This window comes from Pinus tabuliformis, chromosome 6, assembly GCF_031772625.1.
Source record: "Pinus tabuliformis cultivar Carrire ecotype Pingquan chromosome 6, CPIR1, whole genome shotgun sequence".
Classification (NCBI taxonomy): domain Eukaryota; kingdom Viridiplantae; phylum Streptophyta; class Pinopsida; order Pinales; family Pinaceae; genus Pinus; species Pinus tabuliformis.
Window position 1 is genome coordinate 828,266,433 of NC_142292.1, and position 14,256 is coordinate 828,280,688.

A 14,256-nucleotide genomic window follows, 5' to 3' on the forward strand; every position below is an offset into this window, starting at 1 on the left:
ACAATATAATGAATTTTTTTTACTTATTGAAATCTAGTCAAACATCATAAAACATTAATATCATAAATTTAAAAGGTATCACAACATATACATGGAAACCCTTATGAAAGAAAACCACAAAACTTATTTATATAAAATATCTTGTAGGAACCAACCTACTGTTACATCAATCCCTTCTGCTAATTTGTAGGCACCAACTTACATTTGAAACCAATCACCTCTACTCCTTTCTAGGTACCAACCTACAAGAGACACCAATCCCCTTTGTTGTAAATATTCATAGGCACCAAACTACTTGCTTGCTTCTTCACAATGTCTACTAGATACTTCTACTTTCACCAAGTTTTCTTGTTTCATTTGTCTTAACTGACTCTGTTAGTTGCTTCTACCTTCACCAAGACTACTTCTCCCAAAAATTATCTTGGATCAATGTAATATATAAGGGAGTGCTCACTTGTCTACATTAATGTTTCTCCTTAACATTAGTGGAAACTCCATTAGGGAAGGATATAGTTTTTCTTCATTAGATTTCGAAAATACTTTGCTTTGAAATTTGAAATTTGAGTTTGAAATCAATATCAAAAGTTGAAAACATTGTGCTACATAGAAATTTTAAGAATAAGAACATAAATTGTTCAAATAATAACCATACCTTAACAAATCTTTTCTCCAAGCAGAATAAACTCAACAATATGACTTCAATTTTCAACTCCTCCTATGTTATAAAGTGATAATGTTGGATCAAGAAATTCAAACTTCATCATCTGTGCAATTCACATTACTTTTGCAAGAGAAATTGGATAAAGATTTGAAGAATATCCACCAGGGGCTGAATAACTGTAGAGACCAAACCAATTATGAAGGAGACAAAAAACATGAGACAATTAAACAAATTGCATACAACAATTTAATATGGAGACATATATTGCAAAATATAATCAAATAAATTGTTCTTAAGTACTACTGCTCACCCCTCCACACAAGGTTCATGCCGTGATGTGTCAAGATTAATTCCCATTACACTCATAATTGTGTAATAGATGCAATTACTTCACTTCCTACCCTCCACACAAGGTTCATGCCGTAATGTGTCAATATTGATTCCAATTACACTCATAATTATGTAATAGCCACAATTCCTTCACTTCCTACCCTTAATGCCACTCGCGTTGGCTATATATATATATATATATATATATATATATATATATATATATATATATATATAACATTGGTGGAAAGAGCTTGATTTAATCCTACCTAAAATAAACTAGGAAACTTAAAATCATAGAAGAGTAATAAAATAATTATAATTTTCTTTAACAATTTTAAATTCATGTGTGAGAAACAAACACAATTAGAATGCTCTATTTCTCATAACAGCAGTAGCATTAAAATACAAAGATGAATTATTTTTGTTATACTAAGGTGCCCATTTGTTTGATTCATTACTATTGCCTCCCCATTTTTCAAATTTTTTACCGTTCTTTCTAACTTTTCACTTTCAACACAATTTTATCTATTCAATGAATAAATTGGCTTTGTCTTATCAATAGAGAAAAACCAAGTCATGTAATATGACCTAATGTCCCTTATAAATGTTGATTTGGGGTAACATCATATGTACTCTAGCCATGAAAATTGGTGGAGAGGCTAAAGCACATGAGGTATCCAAGACCCAGAAATGGTTTGGGCAGATTCTAACCGGTTTGGGAGATATTAAAATAATTAATAATTTAATGGAGTTCCTAAGTAAACTTAGGAAAAATAAAATATTAATGGGTATTAATATAAAAATGGGTTAGAAGGTTCCAAAAGTCATGGATCAAGCCAAATCTAATCTTAGCCATTGATTAGATATGTAATCTCGGTCGTTGAAGGACCAACATGAAAAGTATAAGAGGAGGCTTGAGGGTCAGTTGGAGAATACACCAGAGTGATAAGTCATTCATTTTGCTAGATCGGGGCTACTAAGAAAAGTTGAATTAGTGATCAGCGACGAGGGGTAGTGAGTACGAGGCAGAGACAATACTGAGAGACCAGCACAGAATCAGAGAGAGTGAGAGCAACATCCAGTCCAGGCTACATAGAGCCCAGCAGAGGCAGCGTAGAGCCCAGAGGGACTGCGTCATCCAGACAAAGGGTAGAGGGAGTGATGCAGAGGGTTCCAGAGGCTGCGGAGTGCCTCAGAGGGCTGATGCATGTCAGTAGGAGGCTGACGCAGTGGCCAGAAGGGCCAGCGCTGAGCTTCAGTTGTGCCAGAGAGGGTTTCGTGGGACAGGTTTTCTGAATACCTGTTTCCGAATATAGAGGTATTATTGCCGTGTACTTTTCTATGTTGGGTGAATCGGTTTAGACACAGTGGTACTCAGATAAACTGCATAATAATATAACCCTCTAAATAGCTGCAATGGTTTTCCCACATTGTGTTTTTCCGGGGACATTGGTCCAAAAATAATGGTATCACTTATGTGCTTGTTTTCTTTCAGTTGATGATCTGTAGATGTTGATAGGGTACTTGAGTTTATTTTCAGTATTTACATGGTAAATAACTTGTTAAGTAATTAAACAAGTAGGAGAAATAAACTAGATAGTACAAGAAGAATTTCTAACGAGTTAAAATTAGAAATTCCAACATGTTCTTAGAGCGTGGTTGCAGATCACAGGAAAATTGAAAGCATCAACCGAGCAGAGAATTTGCAGCAGATTCAACTGTTCCAGTGACAGAGCTGATCCTTGCAAAAGGCGACAGAGGAAGAAGTGAAGCAGAGGGTCTGCGTCATCATTCTGGGCTAGAGAAAGGCAACGCAGAGGCTAAGGGAGGCAGAATCAAGCTCGCGTAGATCCACGCAGAGACTAGGAGGGCTGACGTAGTTGGCTGGGGGAGCTTATTTTCCAGTGCCAAGATTGTACAGAGCCAAGTGGCTCAGTCCTTCAAGTTGCTGGGGTATAGGAGGCTGTGGGTAATTTTTGGAGTGAAGTTGGTGGGGTACTGTGGTCAGAATAATACCTAACAGGGCAAGATCAAGGTGGAGGGAGTTGTTGCCGAGGCAGATTTCTAGCCAAGGAATCTGGATCAGCGTTACAGTTGCATAGACAATTGGAGTGGGGCAACTTGACGTTGGCAGAGGAATTTCCATAAGGGAAATCGAGAATCATAGGGAGTCAAATTGAGAACTTCCAGACAAGAAGTTGAGAGACTCAGCAGGAGTTGAACAGAGGACTTCCAGGAGGGAAGTAGAGAGACTCGGAGGAGTCGAAAGAAGAGAAGCGAGATGGACATGAATGGGCTGAAAGATCAGGATAGGCTGGATGGAGCGTCCAACTTTGTGGTCTGGAAGGCCAAGATCTTGTCCATTCTAGACAGACATCACCTCAAGGGCTTCATCATGAGAGGGATATATGTCCCAGTTGACTCGATAGCTAATGAAAGGTACGAGGAGGCAATGGTGAAGGCTAAGTGCATCATCCTTGATGGGGTCAAGGACCATGTGGTACTACATATTGCTGAGAAGGAAATGACAAAGGAGATGTGGGATTACTTAAAGACATTGTACCAACATAATTCCGTGCAGAGGAAGATGCTCATAGAGAATGAGCTAAGGGAATACTAGATGCAGAAGGGAGAGCAGATAGATGTCTTCCTCGGTCGCTTGAAGGAGATCCGTGACTAGCTAACTTCCATAGGGGCCACACCGGATGAGGAATTGATGGTGAGGACCACATTGAATACTGTTTCCGAGGATTGGGAGGTATTTTTCCAGAGCATACTGGGCAGGACAAGTCTTCCAGATTGGGAAGAACTGTGGGCGGCTCTTTGTCAAGAAGAGATTAGATGGCTGACCAAGGCGGGGAGTAGTAGCAAAAAGGTCAGAATCATGAAGGAGGAAGAAGAGGATGCGAATCTAGCATTTGCGGGAAAGCAGGAGAAGAGGAGGAAGAAGGAAATCTCCAAGGTCAAGTGCTTCCATTGTGGAGAACTAGGTCATTTTGCGAACTAGTGTCCTAGGAAGAAGAGCAAGGGAGAGGCTTTGGACTCGAAGGCAACGCTCGCAAAGGAAAAGAAAGAAGTTGAGGAGGAGGAAGATTGTGCCATGAGTGCTCATGTGCCACTTGAGAAGAAGTGGGGAGACATTGAGTTGTAGTCAGGAGGATTACAGGAGATGAGGGATAGGATCCTTGAGGTACCCAACCTCTTGGATTATACCTTGCTACGGCAGCTCGGAAGAGGAGTGGAAGAACTGGCAGATGTTGGTAGAGATAGATGCGGATGGAGCAACAAAGAGTGATACAGTGCAGGAGTCCCCTTACAATGCGAGGCTAGCAGGCTGCAACAATGTGAGTATCACAGAGAGTGTTTCACTAGTGCAGGATGGCACAAAGAGGTGTGCAACGGTGCGGGGTGTAGGGAGTTGGTGCAGCAGCGCAAAGGTCAGTAGAGGGAGCACTTGTTAGTGAAAAAGGGAGCTCCAACATTGGGAGTGTTTCTAGCCTGATAGGGATTCCAGAAGTTGGGTGGATCAGTTACTTACTTCTCAGTAACTGAGTTGCAGTGCAATAGCAGTATGTAGTAGCATGATGCAACATGATGAGAGGGGATGCAGTGCAGTTGCAGTGTTGGGAGGATGGACCAGCAACATCACAGATGCCAGAGGGAGCTTCCGTACGAATGAGAAGTGGCAGTGGTAGGGGCATGAGCAGCAGTACTAGATGCAGCAGTGCAGAGGATGTTGGGCAGGGAGGTCTAGCATCAGCACAGGGACCGGTAGCAGATAATCAGGGTGATGCTTTGTGTGGAGTATTACTAGAGCACAATCCTTGCTAAGAGGGAGTGTTGATTTTGGGTAGCATCGGATGTTTTGTAGCCATGAAAATTGGTGGAGAGGCTAAAGCGCATGAGATATCCAAGACCCAGAAATGGTTTAGGCAGATTCTATTCGGTTTGGGAGATATTAAAATAATTAATAATTTTAATGGAGTTCCTAAGTCTAAACTTAGGAAAAATAAAATATTAATGGGTATTAATATAAAAGTAGGTTAGAAGGTTCCGAAATTCATGGATTAAGCCAAATCTAATATTAACCGTTGATTAGATATGTAATCTCGACCGTTGAAGGACCAAGAGGAAAAGTATAAGAGGAGGCTTGAGGGTTAGTTGGAGAATACACCATAGTGATAAGTCATTCATTTTTCTAGAGAGGGGTTGCTAAGCAAAGTTGAATCAATGATCAACATCGAGGGGCAGTGAGTATGAGGCAGAAAGGTAGAGACAATACTGGGAGACTAGCGTAGAAGTAGAGAGAGCGAGAGCAACAGCTAGTCTAGGCTAGACAGAGCCCAGCAGAGGCAACATAGAGCTTAGAGGGATTGTGTCATCCATGCAGAGGGCAGAGGGAGTGACGCAGAGGATTCCAGAGGCTGCACAGTGCCTCAGAGGGTCTTAGGGTTGACTTAGGTCAGAAAGAGGTTGACGCAGGTCAACAGGAGGCTGACGCAGTGGCCAGAAGTGCTAGCACTGAGCTTCAGTTATGTCGGAGAGGGTTTCATGGGCCACATTTTCTGAATACCTATTTCCGAATATAGAGGTATTTCTGCCGTGTATTTTTCTCTGTCGGGTGAACTGGTTTAGGCACCCAATTATACTCAGATAAACTGCATAATAATATAACCTTCTAAATAACTGAATCAGTTTTCCAGCATTGGGTTTTTCCGGAGACATTGGTCCAAAAATAACTGTGTCACTTGTGTGCTTGTTTTCTTTCAGTTGCTGATCTGTAGATGTTGACACTGTACTTGTGTTTATTTTTAGTGTTTACATTGTAAATAACTTGTTAAGTAATTAAATGAGTAGGATAAATAAACTAGTTGTACAGGAAGAATTTGTAATGGGTTAGACATAGAAATACCGGCACTAAATTGGTAAACTTAATAAAAAATGTAAGACAAAGAAATGGAGCATCCACTAATAAAATTTATCAAGTTTATAATAATCGAATGGGTGAAAGAGAGAAAACCTCAACAATATCTGTCACATTTGGAGTCACCTTTACCCAAACTGGTACTATTGCTTTCTCATTTACCCAATCGCAAACCTCCCCCAATAAAGAACAATCTTTTCCAACTGCAACACGCATTTTGTGTTTAGAAATTCCATGAAGACATGAGAAGTTAATCTCAATTGCATCCCAATCAAACAAATATTGGTACAATGCATTCTCAAAGCTTGAGCTGCTTAAAAGTAACAAATAACATTTAAGGTAAAACAATGTGAAGGAATTCTTGCGTCACATGCCAAATCCATCTTCCAAAAATAATGCATAAGACTACATTGTGAAGTTATCCAAATCAGAAAAAATATTCTTACAAATCCAATTTCTTCTATTCGTTCTGTAAGCTCTTTCCAAGAAACTCTATCATACTCCATAATTGAAGCAATTGGAATCCTATCAAGATATTCTTTCTTCAATTGTTTGAATTATTTTAACATGGTCTTAAGTGGAAGGTCACTGATAAGTTGAATATTTCCCCAACCAATGAATTCTCCTTTCGCTGATCCATTAGGACTTGCTTGGAGACGAGCATACTGTGGAGTCACATTGATCACATTAATTGATTCCAAAGACACCTATAAAATTCCAAAAGTAAAATATTGTTAGTCATGCCACACACATAACAACCAAATCATACACAATCAAATGAACAAAAACTCGGTATAACTGTACTTAATACAATATATAAACACTCATTTCTAAAAAAATATCTCATATCATCTTTGAACAATTATGAGAAAGAATTACTAGCAAGTAGTATGCACTTGTATACAACAAATTATTGTTTGACTCTATTTCTTTCTTTATTCAAAAATCTCCTTGTACATGCAATTTTTTTTATTTATTTGATAAAAACACATATTTCATCCATCGTAAAGGAGTGCATGTGAAATTCCAGTTTCAAGTCACTATCTAGTAGCCTTGCAACATGTAATCTAACCACAACTAGTGTTATAAAGTTCAACAAATTTAGCATATGATGATCATGACAACCACCACCACCACCATTCACTGAAATGAAGGTCTGTTGGACCTTTATAAAGGAGTTAATTGATTTTTTATAACATTTTGTTTCTATGAGTGATAATATTCAAGAGAAAGTTTCCTATGTTTTTTTTTCATGAGTTAACAAGTTATGAAGTTTGGTAGTGTTACAAATGTTTTGAAATTAAAACCCAATGTGCTAAGGGGGAAACTTAGTTGGCGATGGCCATGTTATGCATTATTATGTAAACTATATGATTCAATTTTCAAATCCCCCCTGGGTCAAGCCAACAAAAAAAATAAATTAAAACCTAATGTGAGGATAGACAAAACATTCAAAGAGATAATACTTTTCAACTTCCACTTTATTAGTACCTAAATATTATGTATAAACAAATATAAATTATATTATAGAAACAACAAATATAAACTTAAAACTTGAAATTTTAATGATTTGGATTTATATGCTTTCATTTCCTATCTGTTTTTCCTCAATTTCATTGTCTTGGTATTCTTATCTATCCTTTCGTTTGAATTTATATGCTTTCAATGCCTATCAGTTTTACCTGAAATCCTTTTCCTAACATTCTTAGTTTTCCTTCAGTGGCCCTAAGAAAACACTCCCACTCCCACTTGGCACAAGGCCTAAGGAAGTTTCTAGTTAATAGTCTTGCAATATTTAATCTAGGATAGAATTGGTGATACTTGTGGAATGATATGCCTTTTCCATGAATAAACTCAAGAAAAAATTGGTTGTGGTTTGCATATGCATATAATGATCCCACTAGTAGAGAAGACACTACTATTAATGATATGAATTAGTATAGCCATCAACATAGGTTCCCGTTTTTCATTTGCTTTCTTATATTGAGCTCTAGGAAAGAGACTTTAGAAGCCAGGGACAACCTAGTGAATGCACCCCCTCCCTAGGAAGACAAACATTTAAAACCTTGTATTGGTTCTATCTTTTTGTCAAAATTGTATGGAATGGGTGTATACAAGTTGTAATAATTTACTCTCTTCTCCAATTTCTTATAAATCTTACCTGCTAGAAAATAGTTTCCCTGGGTAAGCACAATATGGGATAAGCTTATAAGTATATAGATTAGGTTATAGTGTAATATTGTATTCAATATACTATGAGAATTATCTAGGTGATTACTCATATGGGCTTGAAATCTACTTATGCTTGGGATACAAATATTATTACTATTACTAAGCTAGGTGAAAGGTGTGATTCTTAGTTATGCTTATCTTGTAAGATTAATGAAATTAGGTTGGTTTAACCACAATATCACTATGGAAACAACTGTATGATTGAATTGACTGCTACTAGTGTAATGAAGGTTCAATTATGCTGATACAATGGTTAATACTTACACGTATAGCCTTGTATTACATTGTACTCAATAAGGGTTAGCTTATCATGCACAATAATTATGTGATGCTTATTTAACTAATACTAAGTTGGTATGGTAATACAAAGATAAATATGGAATACAACTAGTCTAAATAGAGCCATTCCTAATATGTATGCTATTCATGTTCCTCTATTCCCTTTGGTAATAAAGAATCATACAACATACAATTAAGGAAATTAGGCATATATACAGAGTAGTCATTGCTTGCAATTGGGTCTCTTGTAATTGCCTCTTATAATCATATGATATTTTTGGATATATATTTTTAAAATACTATGCCTCATTAGTATTCTAATGATGAATGACTCATTCAAGCGTCATTCATATGCCGATAGGGAAGTATAACCATCACAGGAGAATCGTGTCTGATATACCAAGTTTGTCGGAAGATATTTGTGGTCGTCAATCTACCAATGCTAATAGTTCCATCGGTCTTTGGACTACTATTCCTGGGGCTATTGGTGGACTGACAAAGTTTGATCCATGGAACTGTTAGTAGTCTGACTCCTACTTCTATCAGTGTTACACCAACTTGTTTCATCAAAGGGTGTGACTTTTTTATGGTAAACCAACTCCTACTTCCGTTGGTCTTACGATGACAGGTTCCATCAAAGGATGTATGATTTAGATAGTAGACTGCCTCCTACTTCCATCGGTCTTACGATGACCAGACGATCGTCCTTTCATCAGTTTACCGACAAATAACAAGCATCATAATTATGACGAATTTGAAAAATGTCGATAATATGATTGTACCATGTTCCATGTTTAGTGAAAATCCTTTTTGTTGTTATAATGATGAACCTTCATTGTAAAAATGACAAAGGGTTGCCAAAAATTGGCTCAACTTTTATTAGTGATTCTCTACATCAACTAGTTCTTCAATATGGTTATTCAAACCCCTTCACATAACTTGTATACATCATGTACCCAAAACACCTAAAATATGCTCATATACCTTCAAAAAACAGAAGAGATTCTGTCCATCATGCTAGGGTCCTATGATTTATAGGATCAATTGATGATTATCTGTTAATTTTCTCCTAGGAGATGTTGCAAATAATGATTTTATTTTGAAAATTATTTTCAAAACTTCAAAGAAAAAAGGAAAAAAAGAAAAAGAAAAGAAAAGAGAAAGAAAAGAAAAAATAAAATAGGGGATATAAAAAAATGATATATATGTGAAAAAACAAAAGAAATGAACAAAAAATTAGAAAAATAAAAAAAGTGGGCCCCTATAGCGAGCCAATCAAAATGCCGCTTTCAAAATTCCAAAAAATGTCAAATTATAAGGTTTTAAACCTTGGTTATTATCATTTATTTGATTTTTATGTTTTATGCTATGTAATAAAATGACAAAATTATTTTGTCATGTATGTGAATAAAAGTCACGATGGAATCAATGGTCATGATAGAGCCCACCCAAATCTATGGCAGAGGAGTGTTTTCATCGCCCCCACACTCCTTGTAGTTAACACGAGGGGCAGGGGGCTCGAAAAGCTATTTTGGCCAAAACCCCCTGGGCTAACATGGTAGTGCCTGGCGAATTCTGGGGCGTCCCCTCTAGATACCACTTACTGCCTGCACCCCCCCCCTTGAAATACTGCTCCTGTCTCCTGCCAACAGATCGTCCCTATGCCACTCCTCTCCCGCCATGTGTCTCACCCTTCACCACTCATCTCCCGCCACATACCCGTTACCCCCCGCCACTCCACTACCGCCACCTGTCCTACCAGGCCATCCCCCTCCATGTAATATTGTTAGGTGGATAAATCCCTCTTGCTGACATGAGCGATCTCCCTAGATCCTAGACATAAACTAGAAACAAACAGGCAATCAAGCTAATTCCTTCCATGAATTTATCTTTTTTTGAATCATAAGCTAACAAGGCGAGAAAAGGAAATTCATACCTTATTACAACATGCTTGATGAAGATACCCCTTTGTGCTTCGGTGCAACTCCTCCATGCTTGAATATAGACCTATAAACATGGAAACAACAAAGAATCAAAGGCATATGCAGTATAAATGATTCAATAATTCAAACTAGTGATCAAGGAGACTAGTAACAAACATCATTCCAATGGAAAAATAAAAATAACATAAACCATCCATGAAATTTATCAATTAATCCATTAAACAACGAAGTGAGAATAAATGCTTATTTGTATTAATTTTAGAAACATAAAGGAGCTACAAAACATGTGCCTTGATGTTGTGAAGCTCCTCCCATTGATCTTAATTCTTTCCAAGAATGATAAGCTCTCCAACCTAATTCCCTCAGAATAAGCTTACTCTCAGTAGCCTCCATTAATTCCCCCACCTATGGCTTGATTAATAGGCCAAAAGGAAGTAGTTTTAGATCCTTAGTCGAAGGATGAGATCCACTAAAAGAGGGATGAGGGCTCCTTGAAGAATGGGAACTAGTTCCATAAAAAATGAGGTTAGGATAGAATAAACATGAGTTCGAGGCTTTCTGTTGGGAATGATTCACCAAACAATGCTTATGGATCTCACTTTTTATTAATTTACTTGCACAATTTTTTTTTTTTCCAGAAACAGAGCGTAGATCCACATAGTTTACAGTGGAATAAACTGCAGATGTGCGGTTTTTGTTCAGAAAAATTACGCAGATGCTCAAAAGCATGGTTTTGTACCATGAGATCTAGAAATTCCACCTTATTCAAGGTATATAAGTTTTTGAATTGAAAGGGAGTGTTTCATGACACTTGGATGGATGGCGAGAGATCCAATTTTGATGATCATTTTCCTAATACGACAAAATTATGTGTAACAAATTCCCCCCTAAAGTGCAAACTCAGAAAGGTTTGAGGACTGAAGTACTTTATCATATCAAGGATTGGATCAGAGATCATAGTTGGAAACCTGCAACAATCAATCAAGGATTACAATGCAATATATTAATCATCACCGAGGTAGGCATTCCCATACTCATAACATAAAAGTATTAAATCACAGTACGAAAATACATCATGTCAAAGTAGATATAGTATGGACGCAATCATCAATCATAAAAATCTATGTATAATCATGAATACAATACTCCTCGCAACCTGGATGGAATAAACTAGATCCAGGGTTTGGATCTCCATCTCTATAACCATAGTATGAATCTAACCATGCGAGGAAATGTCTTGAAGTCGAATGTGGCAAAAACCACTTGATTATTGGTCAATGATGCGAACCGTTAACAAGTGCAAGAGAAACCACCAATAATGACAATGGCTCTCAAGGTACTCCTAGTACAATCTATGAAGTGTGAATAAGTGATCTAAAGTCAAACACTCCTATAATTGTTCGATTGAAGGTTAATGATGAGAACCTATTGTCGAAGGTGAGAAGCCTCCCATTAAGGCATGCAAGCTTCAAGGTACTAAAGGTTTCTAGGTCAGCTTCCTCGATAATGAGCTAAAGCCGCTAGGAAGTGATCCGTCGCAGAAAAGCCTACAACACGAAACACAATGTCAAGTTTTGGAAAATAGTTTGCAAGGACTGACTTAGGGATGACTGACATGATTGAAGGCTACAAATTGCAAGGTAATTTGAATTGAGGCTTAGACTTCTCTTGAACATATTGGCGACATGAAAAAATGACTTGGCAGCATTTGAATCATCAATAATACACGAAACCAACTAAATACTTTCAATAAGGTCTGATTAACTCTAAGACAAATGGATTCCCTAACCCGAACACATATGTGACAGAGTGTCATGTTCAAGAATGACATAATGCCTGAAATACAAGAAACAAAGTTTTCTTCTCAATTCCCCCCCACCATTACTAGCAAGTAGCTCTTTATTTTTTACAAGCTTGAGGAGGATAACATATGCTTGTCCTGTAAGATCATCCTTCGGATGAGTCCATCCTAGTATTTTTAATGAAACCTAGGAAGGAGTGGTTCGATCGCGTCATGGTTAATGCATCCTGTACTGTTTAATTTTTATGAGTCCAGTAAAGGAGTAACTCAATGTAATTTTCTTTTAAGAGTTTGAAAAAGACACAAAAAGGAAACTCATTCAGTTCTTTTACCGTAAAATTTTAACGAGCCCAGAGAAAGTAAAGCTTAGTGTTTTTCAGTTTTAGGGAGTCAGAAGAAAAACATAAGTAAACTCCATCAGGTTCTTTTTTGTAAGTTTAGTCCCTCAAGTCCAAAAAAAGGATAAAATAATACAAGAGAGAACTCTATTGACCATGTTTGATCAACGTATACCTTTTTCGTAAATAGTCCTGGCTCAGTCCGTAAAAGGGGTAAACTTATACTGAGTGGATAGTTGTTCATTTACTTTTACGAGTTTGAACACTCAAGTGCTCGACAACCTTTTCATGTTTTAAGAGTTTGAAAAGGGCTTAAAAGAGGACTCCATGGTTTCTCTTTTTTCGTAAGTTTTAACGAGTTCGAACAAGTGATAAAAATATACTCATCTTACCAAATTTCAATTTAATTAATGAGCATAGAAAGACAAAAAGAACTTGACATTTTCATATGTGTTTTACGAGCATGAAAATATAGCAAAAGAAGATTGGAATTTCATGAGTTTAATGAGCTTTGAAAATAATAACCAAAATGGACTCGAAATAAGTTTCATTTTTACACAAGCTTGAAAGAGAGAAAATTGTGCTTAAGAGTGGTTTCATTTTTACAAAAGCTTGAAATGGAGAAAACTGTGTTTGAGGGTGGTTTCATTTTTACACAAGCTTGAAATATATAAAACTGTGCTTGAGATAAGTTTTCATGTCTCTAATATAATGATTACAAGGGAACCTACCCCCTAAATTTCCTTTCATCCACCTTAGTAGACTAAAAGTTAGTAATAGGAGGATGAAATGAAGGCTTGTTTACGAGATTAGAAAGACTTGACTTAACATTTATGAGATCTAGTTAAAGACTCAACTCAAATAGGGGAGGATTTGTTTCATTTTTTAATGAGCTTGACACAAGAAAAGAACTATGCTCATGAATAGTTGTTTCATTTTTTAACGGGGTTGACACAATAAAAGAACTATCCTCATGAGACACTATTTCATTTTTTAACGAGGTTGAAATAGGAAAAGAATTATCCTCATATGACCTATTTCATTTTTTAATGAGGTTGACACAGTAAAAGAACTATCCTCAAGAGAACCTGTTTCATTTTTTAACGAAGTTGACACAGTAAAAAAACTATCCTCATCAGGTCTGTTTCATTTTTTAATGAGGTTGAAATAGTAAAAGAACTATCCTCATAAGGATCTGTTTCAATTTTTAACAAGCTTGACACAGTAAAAGAACCATCCTCGTAAGGACCTGTTTCATTTTTTAACGAGGTTGACACAGTAAAAGAACTATCCTCCGATGACCTGTTTCATTTTTTAATGAGGTTGACACAGTAAACGAACTATCCTCAAAAGGAGTTGTTTCATTTTTTAACGAGGTTGACACAATAAAGAACTATCCTCAAGACCTTGTTTCATTTTTTAATGAGGTTGACACAGTAAAAGAACCATCCTCATATGACCTTTTTCATCGATTCCATATGGAAGAAACACATGATAAGGGACATCCTTGATCATGGCTTCCAAAAGGTCTTAATTAGATGGAAGAAAAGTTCTCTAGAAGAAACACATGTCAAGTGGATCAATAGGGATAAGAAAATCGTATTCATATGCCCCCATTGAAGTTTTGACCATGTCAGTTACCGTATCTAAGTAAAAAAAATTCAAGCAAATAGTGAGAGGCTTGCTTGCATCGATAACTGAAAACATGGGACATGTTGCTACATAATTAACCTGTGGCGGGGTAG

The 14,256-nt window shown here is 37.0% G+C and overlaps 1 pseudogene; it reads right to left on the reverse strand.

Annotated features, from left to right (window-relative positions):
- Positions 1 to 635: 635 nt before the first annotated feature.
- LOC149261390 (dihydropyrimidine dehydrogenase (NADP(+)), chloroplastic-like) lies at positions 636 to 10,111 on the reverse strand (annotated as a pseudogene).
- Positions 10,112 to 14,256: the final 4,145 nt, after the last annotated feature.